Source organism: Anolis sagrei, chromosome 5 (genome assembly GCF_037176765.1).
Source record: "Anolis sagrei isolate rAnoSag1 chromosome 5, rAnoSag1.mat, whole genome shotgun sequence".
Lineage (NCBI taxonomy): Eukaryota > Metazoa > Chordata > Lepidosauria > Squamata > Dactyloidae > Anolis > Anolis sagrei.
In genome coordinates, this window is record NC_090025.1 from 92,968,298 (window position 1) to 92,981,389 (window position 13,092).

The 13,092-nt window shown below is 40.8% G+C and overlaps 1 protein-coding gene across 6 annotated transcripts in view; it reads right to left on the reverse strand.

Annotated features, from left to right (window-relative positions):
* Nucleotides 1-8,455: 8,455 nt before the first annotated feature.
* The window catches only part of FRMD4A (FERM domain containing 4A), a 511,564-nt gene continuing 506,927 nt past the window's right edge, over nt 8,456-13,092 (reverse strand). For all 6 annotated transcript variants that reach the window (XM_067468889.1, XM_067468893.1, XM_067468890.1 and 3 more), the window contains one exon: nt 8,456-12,626. The gene's annotated coding sequence lies outside the window, so the exon portion shown is untranslated. The remainder of the gene's footprint in view (nt 12,627-13,092) is intronic.

The following is a 13,092-nucleotide window of genomic DNA, read 5'->3' on the forward strand; positions in this document are numbered from 1 at the left end:
TAAGTCACAAGTACACAGATACAATAACTTCAGAAATGCCTTATGAGGACCAGCACTTATTCCACAATGTAGTATGAAAACATTATGCTTAACGGAACTAGTCCAGCTAGATATATTGTGTTATTCTCCCAGTTCTCATGCACAAGCTATCTGGTTTGCTTTTGAGGCTTCTTGTCAAATAATGTCTTAAATCTGGTGCACATTTCTAGGCATTCAGACCTGAAACGTGCTTTGGAAAATAATTTGGTGGATAATTTGAATAGTTATAATGATCTGCTTTCCAGTACCAGTTACTTAACAAAGTAGTCTGTCAACTTTTATTGAGACCAGAGGCAAGTAGTAAAGGATGTCAGTTTCCTAGTTTCCAACCAAATGAAAGGAGAATTTTATTTATTTTATTTATATTATTTTACTTGTTTCATGTATCCTTCTTCTATAGTTAATTGCATCTACAAAAAGGTGTCTGCAATCACAAATGTTGATAAAATTCAGTACATTCAGCAATATAAACGAATCCTGATGTTTTATTTTGAAATCATGTTCTGGAAATGTATTCATTTTTAGCTGGTACCTAAATGATAACTAGTTTTCTCTTGGGAGCTGACATGACCCAAAGCTAAAGGTTTAGCTATATACACTATGGTACTTCCTGCAGACTACATACAATTCCTAAAAAGTATTAAGTTTTTTTTTCTTGGTATCTTGGATTTTAGGCCTGTTCCTGGGGTAATTTGGGGCATTGATTCGGAAAATGGGATAGACTGCATCAGTTCTAGCTTCTGATGATGATGATGATGATCTTTATTTATACCCCGCCACCATCTCCCCAGTGGGAACTCTGAGCGGCTTACATGGGGCCAAGCCCGAACAACAAATTACAATATAAAAATACAAATTGTAATAAAATAAACAACTGGGTTGTTGTAGGTTTTTCCGGGCTATATGGCCATGGTCTAGAGGCATTTTCTCCTGACGTTTCGCCTGCATCTATGCCAAGCATCCTCAGAGGTAGTGAGGTCTGTTGGAAGTAGGAAAATGGGTTTATATATCTGTGGAATGACCAGAGTGGGACAAAGGAATTTTGTCTGCTTGAGCTAGGTGTGAATGTTTCAATTGACCACCTTGGTTAATATTTAGTGGCTTGGAAGTGCCTGGGGGGAATCTTTTGTTGAGAGTGATTTGACGTGCCTGATTGTTTACTCTCTGTTGTTTTGCTGTTGTAATTTTTGAGTTTTTTAATACTAGTAGCCAGATTTTGTTCATTTTCATGGTTTGGACCACCAAACGCAGCGCCCAAACACGAATCAAGGAACATGAAAGGCACTGCAGACTACTTCAGCCAGAGAAGTCAGCCATAGCAGAGCACCTGATGAACCAACCTGGACACAGCATATTATTTGAGAACACAGAAATGCTGGACCACTCTCACAACCTCCATGTCAGACTACACAGAGAAGCCATTGAAATCCACAAGCATGTGGATAATTTCAACAGAAAAGAAAGGAAGAAACCATGAAAATGAACAAAATCTTGGCTACCAGTATTAAAAAACTCAAAAACTCTTTGTGCTGATGTACATCATTATTTAATTTTCTCTAAAGAAGCATTTATGGCTTTCTACATAAATGCTTCAGTGATAGGTTTGTTTTTCTCTCTCAGTGCTTAGTGTATTTCATTCAAGCTAAAACTGTCAAAGCTTAGTAGATGATATAAAAACCCTCTGCAGTTTAAAAGTAATTAAAAATCGCACAATGTATTGTCGAAGGCTTTCATGGCCAGAATCACTGGGTTGTTGTAGGTTTTTCCGGGTTATATGGCCATGTTCTAGAGGCATTTTCTCCTGACGTTTCACCTGCATCTATGGCAAGCATCCTCAGAGGTAGTGAGGTCTGTTGGAAGTAGGAAAATGGGTTTTATATATCTGTGGAATGACCAGGGTGGGATAAAGGACTCTTGTCGCACAACTTATTGGGGGGCATGAAAATAGAGTTGTGAGGAAGCAAGGCTGTTGGGCCTGGAAATATGTGAGAGTATCCAGATGCAGTTAAGAAAAGGAAGTGAGATGTGAATTGATTTGTAGACAGTTCTCAGAGGGACTGAATGTAACAGGAAGTATTTTCCACAGAACTGTTTTTCTCTGCCATGCATTGAATTACTGATTTCTGTAGCTTGGCTTTAATTGCAAGCTCTTTAAATAATTCAGAAATATTGCCATGTGTGATTTACATGAACTGTAATATTTCTCTGCCTGGCATAATTTATTTAAAGTTATATATTATCCTTGAAAGGAGAATAGCAAAGTTATTTGGAGATTCAGAAAATTTATTTATCTTTCACCTCTCACAGCAGTGATGTTTTTGGTTTTATGCTTTTTTTTGGCAAAGTAGAGTCAATGATCAAATTGCTGCTATATTGTCAATCGCTTTTTCGATCGGAAAAGTTGTGTTTAAGAGCACATTGCCTAACTGGTGGTCCATAAAAATATGCTTCCTGTACTGAATTGCATCCTGTGCAGGAATAACTTTATCCTATAGCAATCTGTGGAATGGCATATCCTTGGAAATGGGGAAACTGCGAATTATTTTCTCATGGCAGGTTTGCCTTTTAAGAGTTTCCAGCTGTCCTAACTGCTACAGTCCTGAACGCTTCTCTGGCAACTGTTGTACATCCCTCGATTGAAGAATGTTCCCAGTTGCTGGGCTTGACCTGAATTGAATCTTCCAGTTTTTATTCAAATACTTTCAACTCTACCCCTTTGAAGTTTGTTCTGAGGATTTTCTTTAAGTGTTCACAAGGGAGAACATGAATTATTGCTACCACCTGGTGAATGTTGCAAAATTGTTTTTCTGTTGAGTGGGATATTATTCAGAAATGTCTCTTGAATTTTTTATATTCCACTGGGATGATCATGTTTTTGCCAAATAGCTGCTCCAGCAGTTGCCCAGAAAGGAAAACAAGACCAAAGAGTCTTACTTTGATAACACTGTAAATTTAGCCACATTCTCATCCTAAACTAAAGTATCACTCCAGCTGCCTAAAGGGTAAGAGTAGTTTGCGAGGAGCACAAACCTGAGAAAGTTACCTACAGTTATGCCGTGGCATCATAATTTCACAGATCACAGGAGCTGTCTTCATAGACCTGTCAGCAGCCTATGATACTGTAAACCACCGCCTCCTCCTGAGAAAAATGTATAATATCACAAAGGACTACCACCTCACCCGCCTCAGGAAACCTGCTACAAAACTTTTTTGTTGAGTTCCAGGGCCAGAGAACCAGATGGCGGAAACAGAAGAACGGCCTGCCTCAGGGGAGCGTGCTTGCTCCATCCATGTTCAACATCTACACAAATGACCAGCTACTGCCAGAAGGGACAGAGAGTTTCCTCTATGCTGATGATCATGCCATTACTGCTCAAGCAGGGAGCTTTGAGATGGTAGAACAGAAGCTTTCCGAAGCGCTAGATGCTCTTACTGCCTATTACAGGGAAAACCAGCTGATCCCCAACCCATCTAAAACACAGACATGTGCCTTTCATCTCAAGAAACTGTTTCTTGATTTAAGTTGTTGACGTGCTGGCTGATACCCAAACAGGGGATGAGCTGCATCCCGAGCTCTGAAGATCACCTGGGAAGGAATCCCACTGGAGCATCCCACTGCAGCGCACCCAAATACCTGGGAGTCACTCTGGACCGTGCTCTGACCTAGGAGAAGCACTGCCTGAACATCAAGCAAAAAGTGGGTGCTAGAAACAATATCATACGAAAGCTGACTGGCACAACCTGGGGATCACAACCAGATACAGTGATGACATCTGCCCTTGCGCTGTGCTACTCTGCTGCTGAGTACGCATGCCCAGTGTGGAACACATCTCACCACACCAAATCAATGGATGTGGCTCTTCATGAGACATGCCGCATTATCACGGGGTGTCTGCGCCCTACACCACTGGAGAAATTATACTGCTTAGCCGGTATTGCACCACCTGACATCTGCCGGGAAGTAGCAGCCAATAGTGAAAGGACCAAGGCAGAGACATCTCCAGCTCATCCCCTGTTTGGGTATCAGCCAATACGTCAACGACTTAAATCAAGAAATAGTTTTCTAAGATCTACAGAGACACTCGCTGGAACACCTCAGTAAGCGAGAGTCCAAAAGTGGCAGGCTCAAACCCAGAACCTCAACCAATGGCTGATACCAAATGAGTGACTCCCCGCTGGGCACACAGAGGATTGGGCGACTTGGAAGGCGCTGAACAGACTGCGTTCTGGCACCACGAGATGCAGAGCCAACCTTCAGAAATGGGGCTACAAAGTGGAATCCTCGACATGTGAGTGTGGAGAGGAGCAAACCACAGACCACCTGCTGCAATGCAACCTGAGCCCTTCCACATGCACAATGGAGGACCTTCTTATAGCAACACCAGAGGCACTCCAAGTGGCCAGATACTAGTCAAAGGACATTTAATCAACTACCAAACTTCACAAATTTTGTATTTTGTCTGTTAGAAATGTAATATAATTGACTGGTTGACCTGACACGACAAATAAAAAATAAATTCATAATTTAAGGTCTTATAAAGTGTAAAAATGCTTACACGTCAGACATTCATCTTGAAAATGCTTTAATAAGGAAGTGTTGACAACACTGTTTTTGCAAAATGTAAGGTAACTATACAAATTCTTAATACAAAAAGAATAAATTAAAAGCAGATTTTTAAAAAAATTCTGTAACCGTTTCTACAACATAACAATTTTCTTCCCCTTGATTACCGTTGCACAGGTTTCAGTAAAATCATTTTACATGCTCTACAGTCAGTTTCAGAAGAGTTCTAAGTTTTTTTCCTTATTTTAAACTAGAGTCCCATTTTGCACAACTTGTAATAAAACTATTAACATTAATATATATATATGTAAAACTTTACATCTAGTTAACTAAGCAGTAACTGGTCATCTGATAGCACCTGAATGGGAGTTTGCTATGTCCAAACTAAAACTAATACTGGGTGGGGGGAAAAAAACAAACAAAACAAAGGGGACTTCTATGTTTCTTTCCCAACATTTCCAACACTCAACTGCATATAGTATCATTTAAAAAATAACCCTGCCCACCATGTCATATGGTGTATATGCATATACAACGCTTGACAGGAATGGGGTTTGTACATACAGACAAAACGCAATATTGGGCCAGGGACCTTTTTGAAGTATATAAAAGCAAAATTCAAGGGGCTTATTAATGGGGTAGTCAAGTGCTTGTATACAATAGCTATGCTTTACCCCTTCTCTTTATACTCAAAACATGTTAATCTCCTGATCAACATCTTATGTACATTTTTGTATAACTGAATTGAGTTAAACAGTAAAACCTGTTTTACGTTAATTTCTGTCTTTACTACCAGACTGGCTCACAAGTGCCATGATTGGGGGGAAAAAACAACAACCCAGCATCGAAAAATCACCCCAACCTCCCTCATACAACAGAAACGCTCACCTTTCTTTCCAAGAACGTTTCAAACAGGCTGAAAGTATGTTTGGCTTGTGCAAGTTTGAATCCCAGAATTATTAATGTATTTAGACGGATACTGTCACTGCATCTAAAGACAGTAGAGAGGATTCTCTGTCCGAGCTAGTGTTAAATTGGATCACATCTAACGGACAAAATGCAACAAATTCGGTTTTGACTCCATAGTTTCTATCATTGTGTTTTCCTTTCAAGAAACTGTAAAGTGATCATTAAATATACTTGGTGCATCCAAGTCAAAGGAAACCACAACATGAGGTGGCAATTTGAAAAGATACGACTAAAAGGGATATTTTTGTACGAACACTCATATTTTTGAAAAAAGAGTTTTAATTGCCATGGTTTCCCCAATTCTGGGAGTTGTAGGTTGGTGAAAAGCTGCTCTCCCATTACCCTGTGAATTACACTATGTAACAAAATTTGAAAACTTTTCTATTCCTGGTTTGAAAGTGTTATTCCTGTTTAATTGTGCAGTACTTACTTGTTATACTCCAGAAACTTTGCTTTTGTGGCGGACATAAACTATGTGGAATTGGTTGAGTCTGATGGAAAAACTATAGCAAAATGTGCTGCAGCATGTCCCGCCAAAACAACGTTTTAGCAGTTTAATCAACCTTTTCCATGTTTTTATGATAGAACCAATTAGGAAATGATGTTTATAACCCAGGAACAAAAATCCTATTACATAGTGGTATAGTTTGTTTGCTGGAGGGAAGAAATGACAGTTGAACCATGTTGAAGTCTGTAGCCTGGTTTGTGCCATCAGCTGGATGTTGCCAGCAGAGGGTGCTGCACATACACAAGAGAATGTAAAAACAATGAGGATTGCAAATCTCACTCTGGAATCCTGTTGGGACACAATGCTTAGTCTAGTGCTGCCAGTGCAAATGGGGGTTCAAGGGAAAAGGCTACAAGTGTAGTAGCCATGTTCAACGTATAAGGCATCTGAGAAATGCAGCTCAGAGTGAGCAAATGTTGTCTGCCTTCCCTTGCCCTCACTGTGCAGCTCCTAGCATATTGTATCATCAGATTTTTGGCTCAAAGGTGCCCACATTCCCCAAATCAAACTAGTTTAAAAAGTCGTAACTTTGTGAAGCATTGTAATTATTGTCTCAGATTAGGGAGCCTGCTGTTGTCCATCAATGGATTTACAATTTTTAAATAAGTCACTGTGCAATTGCTTATAGGGGGGTTGCTTTGTACAGGGTGAGGCAGCATAACTTCCTTTTTTCAAAACTTAATAAAACCCATTGTATGAATAAGATTTTTTTTTATAATGTAGGCGCATAGCTAAAGTTGACCACCCACTGCCAGAAGGGACAGAGAGTTTCATCTATGCTGATGATCGTGCCATTACTGCTCAAGCAGGGAGCTTTGAGATGGTTGAACAGAAGCTCTCCAAAGCTCTAGGTGCTCTTACTGCCTATTACAGGAAAAACCAACTGATCCCTAATCCATCTAAAACACAGACATGTGCCTTTCACCTTAAGAACAGACAAGCATCCAGAGCTCTGAGGATTACCTGGGAAGGAATCCCACTGGAGCATTGCAGTACACCCAAATACCTGGGAGTCACTCTGGACCGTGCTCTGACCTACAAGAAGCACTGCCTGAACATCAAGCAAAAAGTGGGTGCTAGAAACAGTATCATACGAAAGCCGACTGGCACAACCTGGGGATCACAACCAGACACAGCGAAGACATCTGCCCTTGCGCTATGCTACTCTGCTGCTGAGTACGCATGCCCAGTTTGGAACACATCTCACCACACTAAAACAGTGGATGTGGCTCTTAATGAGACATACCACATTATCACTGGGTGTCTGCGCCCTACACCACTGGAGAAATTACACTGCTTAGCCGGTATTGCACCACCTGACATCCGCCGGGAAGTAGCAGCCAATAGTGGAAGGACCAAGGCAGAGACATCTCCAGCTCATCCCCTGTTTGGGTATCAGCCACCACGTCAACGACTTAAATCAAGAAATAGTTTTCTAAGATCTACAGAGACACTCGCTGGAACACCTCAGCAAGTGAGAGTCCAAAAGTGGCAGACTCAAACCCAGCACCTCAATCCGTGGGTGACACCAAATGAGAGACTCCTCCCTGGGCACACAGAAGACTGGGCGACTTGGAAGGTGCTGAACAGACTGCGCTCTGGCACCACGAGATGCAGAGCCAACCTTAAGAAATGGGGCTACAAAGTTGAATTCATGACATGCGAGTGTGGAGAAGAGCAAACCACTGACTACCTGCTACAATGCAACCTGGGCCCTGCTACATGCACAATGGAGGACCTTCTTGCGGCAACAAGTGGCCACACCAAGTGGCCAGCTACTGGTCAAAGGACATTTATTCAACTACTGAGTTTGCAAAATCTGTTTTTTTTTAATCTGTTTGTTTGTTTTGTTCTGTTAGAAATGTAATACAATGGTATGGTTGCTGATGACATGATAAATAAATACCTAAAGTTTTGTTTTATGTAGTTTTAAAGATCAAATTAGGTAGGTGACGTCCCTCATTCTCCATACACTGAGTAAACTGATTTCGGGCGTTTGTCATGACTCTTGCCAGCATAGCAGGCATTATGTTGGCAATTTCTTCCTGGATGTTGGTCTTCAAATCTTGTAGGGTCCTTGGACGGTTCACATAAACACAGGATTTCAAAAAAACCCCATAGAAAAAAATCACAAGGAGTCAAATCTGGAGAGCGGGCCGGCCAGTCCAAATCCGCTCAAAAAGTAGGCCTCAACGGCAAAAGCACGCTCCTCACTGTTCCAACACATTATGGCAACTGAACTGTGTCAGGACAAAACTTTATACTCCCGCCTCTCGAATGACACCACTAGTGCTCCGCTACGTCTTCAACCGATTGAATGGCACGCATTTTAAAAAAGGAAATTATGCTGCCTCTCCCTGAACAACATTTTTTCCCCAGTAAAGATGCAATGAAAAGAACTTTTCAGTGAAAAGTTATCGTGCTGTTTGCTTTAATAATGCCATCTGTTTTGCTTGTGTTTCTGCTTTTGTTCCTTCTCTGCTTTCAGACAGCACCTTGCTGAAAGTTATAGTGAAAAGACTTCTGTCTCCCCTCTCTGAAAAGAACAGCAGCATTTAGATTTAAGGGTTTTTTTCTCTTTAGTCTTAGCAGCAACTTATTCCATGGAACCCATTGAGAGATTCTGTACAAATCAAATCAAAGAGGTTACTAGTATTGTTGAAGGCTTTCATGGCTGGAATCACTGGGTTGTTGTAGGTTTTTCCGGGCTATATGGCCATGTTCTGGAGGCATTTTCTCCTGACGTTTCGCCTGCATCTATGGCAAGCATCCTCAGAGGTAGTGAGGTCTGTTGGAAGTAGGAAAATGGGTTTATATATCTGTGGAATGACCAGGATGGGACAAAGGACTTTTGTCTGCTGGAGCTAGGTGTGAATGTTTCAACTGACCACCTTGATTAGCATTTAATGGCTTGGAAGTGCCTGGGGGGAATCTTTTGTTGAGAGTAATTCTCCTGTTAGGCCTAACAGAAGATTTCCTGTTTAAGAGGGATTTTCTTCTTTAGAATTTTTTGTTTTTCTCTTTTTATATCTTTCCAAAATTTTGTTGAAATTGAACACGACCACCACATGTGGAAGTAGCTTCCCATTTCTTTCTTGCACTTCCAGCAGGTGTTTGATGCGCCTGATTGTTTACTCTCTATTGTTTTGCTGTTGTAATTTTTGAGTTTTTTAATACTGGTAGCCAGATTTTGTTCATTTTCATGGTTTCTTCCTTTCTGTTGAAATTGTCCACATGCTTATTATTATTATTATTATTATTATTATTAATTATTTGAGAACACAGAAATGCTGGACCACTCTCACAACCACCATGTCAGACTACACAGAGAAGCCATTGAAATCCACAAGCATGTGGACAATTTCAACAGAAAGGAAGAAACCATGAAAATGAACAAAAACTCAAAAATTATAACAGCAAAACAACAGAGAGTAAACAATCAGGCACATCAAATCACCTCCCAAAGAAAGATTCCTCCAGGCACTTCCAAGCCATTAAATGCTAATCAAGGTGGTCAGTTGAAACATTCACACCTAGCTCCAGCAGACAAAAGTCCTTTGTCCCACCCTGGTCATTCCACAGATATATAAACCCTTTTTCCTAGTTCCAACAGACCTCACTACCTCTGAGGATGCTTGCCATAGATGCAGGCGAAACGTCAGGAGAAAATGCCTCCAGAACATGGCCATATAGCCCGGAAAAACCTACAACAACCCAAGGTTATTAGTGTTTCTATTTTGCTGCATGGATACAAATGCACAATGTGGGAAATGTACTAGACACTGAGTTACCCAATGGTGTAAAAACAGCATAGCACCACAGTGAAGACTCTTTGATGTGCCAGCTCCAGCATCAGCCGAGATTTAGGGGACCCCTGGAAGGTAATTTCCAGTCTGAAAGCAAATAGGAGCATCGAGGACTGGGCGGTTGTGGCAGTGTGAGGATTGGTCTCCTAGCAAAACCAATTATGGCTTTCTGGACTTGTAAAAAAAGCATTGCTCAAGTGTTACATGTAAACTTACAGGTTTCTGTCTTTTGGTATTGGCAGACAGTCACGTTTTGTATCAAGCTGAAACATTTTTAAACAGGTTGATCGTTCGTTTTCAGTAATTAAGGAATGTGGCCTAATTTGCTGGTGGACAAATAGACAACACTGCCAAAGCACTGCACACTTCCCTGGCCAGTCAATCAGCCCTTTGCTATAATAATAGTAATGCACTCTAAGACAAAGTTTACCAGACCATGGTGTGCCTCTTCCTGATTTGACATTTTTTATTCTTTTAAAAAAAAAATCGTTAACCATTTTGTATTCTACTCAGTTGATTGCAGATATTCTTTGAAAGGAAAAAATACTGGTGGTTTGGCTTGCAACTAGTTACAAATATATTCAGAGATCTTTTCCTTATTTTTTTCTCATTCCTTAGGTTGCTAAGTTAATTGATCCAATGTTTTTCTTGACTGGTATTTGCCAATAATGACCTCCTCAGGCATCTTCTACATTGTGACCTAAAATTCAGATTATCTGCTTTCAACTGGTTCATAATGGCAGTGTAGACTCATAAATTCAAAGCAGATAATGTGGATTTTCTGCTTTGATTATCTGGATTATATGGCAGTGTAGAAGGACCAAAAAGAAAAATGGGTTCCCCTGAAACTGTGGAGACCAAAATCCACTGATTGTGATAATATGAAAATAACTAAATTAACTCAATGTATATATTACAAATACACATATCAAAAAAACTGCCACATCCACATTAGCTGTGAGTATTATATTATTTTTTGTTTCATAGATATTTCTGTATGTATGGTTTATAATTCATGTCACAATGTACCTTTAGCCACTATCTATGTCCCCTTAGGATCCACCCATCCAGAAAACTGTTGGTGAATTTCTCACCTCAAAAATTGAGCTTTTTTTTGGATAATTTGAGTAAGTAGAGTCTCTGTATATATTCTTACAAACTTATTATAAAAAATTGTTCAATTGTATATGTGTATTCATGATATGTGTTGTTTGTAGACCCAACCGCCTGACAAAGGCTCTTGTGAGTCGAAACCGGTTGCAGGTTGGAGTCAATTCATGTGACTACTGGAGTCTACTCATATGTAATAAAGAACAGGACATTTTCTCAAATGAAGACTTTGTTTTATACTTCAAGAGAATAACTAGTTGTTTCTACTTAATGTGAATGTGGCAGTTTTTTTGATATGTGTATTTGTAATATATAGGTAAAGGTAGTCCCCTGACAATTAAGTCCAGTCATGTCTGACTCTGAGGTGTGGTGCTCATCTCCATTTCTAAGCCGAAGAGCCAGCGTTGTCCGTAGACACCTCCAAGGTCATGTGGCCGGCATGACTGCATGGAGCGCAGTTACATTCCCGCCGGAGTGGTACCTATTGATCTACTCACATTTGCATGTTTTCGAACTGCTAGGTTGGCAGAAGCTAGGGCTGACAGCGGAAGCTCACGCCGCTCCCCGCAATCGAACCTGCGACCTTTTGATCAACAAGCTCAGCAGCTCAGTGCTTTAACCCACTGCGCCACCGGGGGCTCCATTTGTAATATATACATTGAGTTAATTTAGTTATTTTCATATTACCACAATCAGTGGATTTTGGTCTCCACAGTGTAGAAGGACCCTCAGTGTAATAAAAATACAACCTTGCAGTCCTACACAACCCTGGGGCAGAACTATGTGCCACATGTGGCGACGAGTGAGTCAGTCTGCATGTACGTTGCTGATGTATGTACAACTCTGCTTCCACTGTTGCCAGCAGAACACAGTTGCACAATTTGTGATTTTTCTACTTTACTAACAGGATGTGGGGTATTGGTTGTATCTATAGCCGGTTTTAGGGTGTCAAGATAAAAATTACACAACACTAGGGCTATTTTTTTTAAATAAAAAAGGGTCAATTTCTGAGAAATGTTTTGTAATAGATACTCAGATCTTTGGCAGCACAGAAGAAATCATAATATTCTGGCCTGTTTCTGAAATGGGTCTTTCCCCACTTCTCTATTCTTTAGGTATTTCGTGGTAACAGTTGCAGCATCTTTAACCAGCATTTTGAGTTCAATGATATGTTACAATTGTTTTACAGACTCAAGAATAAGATTATTTATGCCACAACGGGTTTGTATTTACTGTTTCCTCTCACTGGTGTTTTCTTTCAATCCAGTTGACTGCCCTCTGCTCTTGGGTGAGCTGTGTGAGGCACATGGTTGTCTGCAGTTAACCAAGACTTACTATCGACTGGGTAGAGACCTATAACGGAGAGGTGGTTGTTTCAGTATTAGCTTCTTTAGTTGCCTTAAGCAAAAAGTGCTTTGACTTGAAGCTCGTGTCAGGCGCCAGTGCATCTGGGTAAGGCAAATGAGAGGCAGTGAGGTGATTTTCAGAATGGCATTGATGCGTTTGAACAGCTGAGGTCAAGGGGATTCACACTAGCGTCCCAGGCTTGGCTTTCTCCTGTCCATACCACTGGACGTCGGCTAGATCTGGATAGATGGGAGAATCCAGATAACAGCTCTCATTGTAGCTCCTAGAGAGAGAGAGAGAGAGATGGGATGAAAGTGCACATTAGGTCAAAGAAGTAAAGCCGCAGTCACACAGGAGGGAGGAGGGTCAGGCCTGGGGTGATGGGCTAAACAGAGGTCCTCAAAATAAGTGGCCCTCCAAGGTCATTTACCCAGCCCCTGCCCTAAACTTTAGACTTAGGGTCGGCCTAAATCTGAAATGGTTTGAAGGCACACAACAACAACAATCCTAATTAACGTAACTATCTTATCAGCCAAAAGCAGACCCACACTTCCCTTTGAAATACTGTTGGTTAAAGTTGTTCTTAATTTTAAATATTGCATTGTTCTTTCATGGCTTTTTTGATGTACGTATAGGAACTTGTTCATGTTTCTTTAAACGAGGGAACGAGGGACAGGGTCTTCTCGGTGGTGGCCCCTCGGCTCTGGAACTCTCTCCCACTGGAGATTAGAACTGCCCTTTCTCCCCTG